Raw genomic sequence first — 3,705 nt, 5'->3', positions numbered from 1 at the left:
AAGGGAAGTAGGTTCCCTGAGTAGGATATGACCCTGAATAAGGCTGGAGATGTTCACATTTCTCTTCCTCTCCCTCCTCCTGCTCCTCAGTTCAGAGGGATGGGAGAGCTGGAACTCCCAGGGCATTCTTTATCATTTGCATCTTAGAGCTGTTCTGCTCAGGTCTTCCTCTGGGAAAGCACAGGAGCAGAACTAACCGCTGTGATTTTCAGACCTGAGGTCTGTACACAGACCCTGGACACCCTTCCGGAATCTATTTCTCCTTTAAATTCTTGATGTACCACAGGGAGTGCTTCAGCTAGCCCTTGGCCCTGACTCCACAATGGAGGAGATCCACCTGCTGGTATTGCGAATGCTAGACCAGAGTAGGTTTGGATGGACAGGGTGTTACTTAATGAGTGTAGGGGGACACCGACGAGCAGACCAGAGCACAGGCTATCCTCTACTCAAAGCCAGAGATGGATGCTCTGTCTCAGCTCTTGGGGGTTTCTTCCCCAGGCCTGGTAGTGCAGAGATAGCTCTGGGGCCCTGGGTGGGTGGGGCCTGTCCCAGGGGCGGGGTTCTCGGCGCCTCGTGGCCAGGGTGACCCCGCCCCCTCCTCCTGCGCGCGCGGCGCTCTGACTCTGCGGAGCTGTCCAGCCTCAGTGCTGGAGCTGGTCGCCTCTCGCGCGCAGCGTCGCCTGCCCGCCTCCCAGCCTGGTCCCCGCGCTGCGCTCCCGCCCTCCCACCCCGCCTCGCCCTGCCCCGCCGCGGCCCGTCCACTGCTCCCCGCGGGCCCGAGCCGGCCGAGCGGCTGCCCGCCGGGGATCTGAACGGCGCGGCGGGGCCGGGAGCCGAGGGACCCGCGGAGGGGACCGGCGGCCCCGGACGGCTGCCGGAGGGGTGGCCGTGCGTGGATGCGGCGGGAGCTGGAAGCCTCGAGCAGCCGGCGCCTTCTCTGGCCCCGGGCGCCCTATGGCTTGAAGGTAAGAGTCTGCGGGGTGGAGCGACAAGCAGTCTGTGGCCTCTGCACGGGTCGAAGCGTCCAGAGCTGACCGGCCAGGAACAGAAGTTTGTCCAGCCACTCTAGCGCCGCCTGTCCGGTAGCACCCTTTCCACTGAGTCTCCGTCGGGCAGACTGTGCTCCGGGCGTCGGGAACCTGAAGGATGGCATCCCCAGTCCTTCTTACTTAGCGTCCTTTGCGCTCTCCTGTCCGGGTGGGAGTCCTGATCCAGAGTAACAGTGGGGTGTAGCTGTGGCTTCGGAGGGTGGCTGATCCTGGAGGATTTTGGTAGGGCACTGTCCTCCTGGTATCCAAGATTAGGACCCCAGACGCGCGCTAGAGTTTCTCACCACCCAAAAGGAAGAAGGGTTGTATTTGACCTTTCTGTTATTGGTGCAACCTGAGACTTTTGAGAGGGCTAAAGCCAAGTTTGAGGGTGAAGCTGCTACTGGGAGCAGTCTTCCACCCTTAGGCTTTCTGCTGTCCTTGGTGCCGAATTCCCTTTCTCTGTCCGCTGCTCTGTCACCCAGTCCGGAAGAAAGCTGGGTATTTCAGACGCATTTCCCCCTGGGAGTGTAGGTGACAGCGGGGGCGGGAGACAGTGGTAGAGGGTGACTGTCCATCTCTGGAACGGATCAAGAGCCCCACTATATGCGAAGAAGCTTCTCTAAGCGTCAAGCAGAGCGCTTCCCTTTTTTCCCTTTTTGCGGAGGGCAGCCTGTGAGGTTCCCCTTGAGGAGCAGAGGTAAGAGAGCCGGTTGCCATCTACACAACATGCTTTGCCATGGACACAAGGAACAGCACTGGGGCTCCCTGGAGACAGGCCCTTGTTCTCAGCCACGGGGAAGCTGCTTCAGCGAGTCATCTTTTCCTCACTGGGTACCCTGCTACGTTCTTTTCTGGGGCCCCTGAGATCGGATGAGGTGCAATCCAGTGCGTGGACTTCTTCTCTAGGTCCTTCTGCACACTCAACAATTTATGGATTCTGACCAGGCTACGAACATTTTAGGATAATCCTTGCTTCTCTCCTTGGGAACTAGATGTTCAGTTTTGCGACCGAACCCCGCTTCAGATGCAAATAGTGTGCTTATGCCTGATCCACCCCTCCTCCCCCCGCATTAGGGCTACTTGAGAATGCATTCTTTTCATCTTTCCTATGTGCTGTTGTTTGATGAGGGTGGGCAGAAAGCAGCCTACACGAGTGCAACCGATGTCAAGAGAATCAGGAGGCTGATTTACTGTGTCTCACCCCTCTGCCTTGGACTTTGTGGTTTCAGGTTCTCAAATGTACTACAAATCTGTTTTCTTTGGGCTTTGATAACATCTCTGAAATCAAATGTGGAACAAGGAAGAGATTTGGGAGGGTTAGGCCCAGAAATAAGTGGGGACTTTCCAGCTGTGGTCTTCTTGCTTGTTTGTGCAGTTGGGGATCAATTTCAGGGTCTTGTATACACTAAGGAAGTGTTCTATTATTGCGCTACAAACCCAGCATTTCTCAGCTTTGGTCTCCTTAAGGATGTTCTGAGTTGCATCAACCTTCCTTGCTTGGACTGTGAAGATTCTGATCTGCTGTAGAGGTCCTAGGCAGTATCTCCCTAAGGGATTGCAAAGAAGCTTATGCATCTGAATCATCTAGGAAGCTGGTTAAAAATGTGTATTTCTTCCTCTTTTTCAAATAAAATGCTGAATTAGAATCTAAAGTTGAGGCCCATTACGTTATGTTTCACTGGGTGATTCATAAATACATATACATACACCACACACACACACACACACACACACACACACACACACACACTTTGGAGAAAATACCTCTCATGAAAACTAGGACTTCTAAGAGAATCTGTGCACATTTTTAATGGATACAAATTAAAGTCTCTCATTTATCAAGCTGTCTCCTAATGTTATTCAAGTTAAATTCTTCAACTATGGGGCTGGGGATGGAAGAACCATCCACCTGATTCAGTCCCTTTCCTGGGTCCAAAGGTGCAACCCAATTCCCACTCTTCATGATTCTCCAGACTTTGATATTTCTTAAAAATCTTTTGTTTTGGTCTTCTACAAGACTCACCAATATGGATGCAGATAGCTTTGTGTAAATGCTATCGTTTTCTGGAGGCCAGCCTAGTGTGTGCCTCTTTCCCACCCTCTCTTGTGAGTGATGGTCCGGTCTGCTATCAACAACTGCTCTTGAAATGCCAAGACAAGATTAGTTCAGCCTAGTAGCACATCATGCTTCCTAAAGCTGGTAGCCACTCATTCCTTCTTGGCAGTGACTTCTTAAATCTACTGCTTTGAATCTTTGTTCCATAAACTGGAAGGTTTGTGAGGATGAATCAGCCATCAGTCGTCTACCTCCCAAGTCAGATTATTTCTGTTTATAACATGTGAATCCAATCTTGAGAATAATTTAGAAGAACCTCAATGCGAGAGAAACTCAGTTTCTCCTCTGATTCCAAGGGAAACAGAGGGGAGCTCAGAGTCACATAAAAAAGATTGCCTTAAATATTCCTGAGATCAATCCGCTGAGGCCAAATGGGTCTCATTTCACTCTTCTCTGAGAAGAGAAACAAGGGTAAGGGGAAAGATACATGCAGAGAGCTGTCTCCATCTCCCCTGCTAGTGAAAACGGAACTATGATATCAAAAAGTATGGCTATGAATGTCATACAGTGACTCTCTCTCTCTCTCTCTCTCTCTCTCTCTCTCTCTCTCTCTCTCTC

General features: G+C 51.8%; 1 protein-coding gene across 1 annotated transcript in view; it reads left to right on the top strand.

The window, feature by feature from the left end:
- Window positions 1-643: 643 nt before the first annotated feature.
- Window positions 644-3,705, top strand: part of Drd2 (dopamine receptor D2) — a 60,659-nt gene continuing 57,597 nt past the window's right edge. The window contains exon 1 of the mRNA XM_028783768.1: window positions 644-965. The gene's annotated coding sequence lies outside the window, so the exon portion shown is untranslated. The remainder of the gene's footprint in view (window positions 966-3,705) is intronic.

Source organism: Grammomys surdaster, unplaced genomic scaffold (assembly GCF_004785775.1).
Source record: "Grammomys surdaster isolate TR1022 unplaced genomic scaffold, NIH_TR_1.0 1164, whole genome shotgun sequence".
Lineage (NCBI taxonomy): Eukaryota > Metazoa > Chordata > Mammalia > Rodentia > Muridae > Grammomys > Grammomys surdaster.
This window is presented reverse-complemented; position numbering and strand designations above follow the sequence as displayed.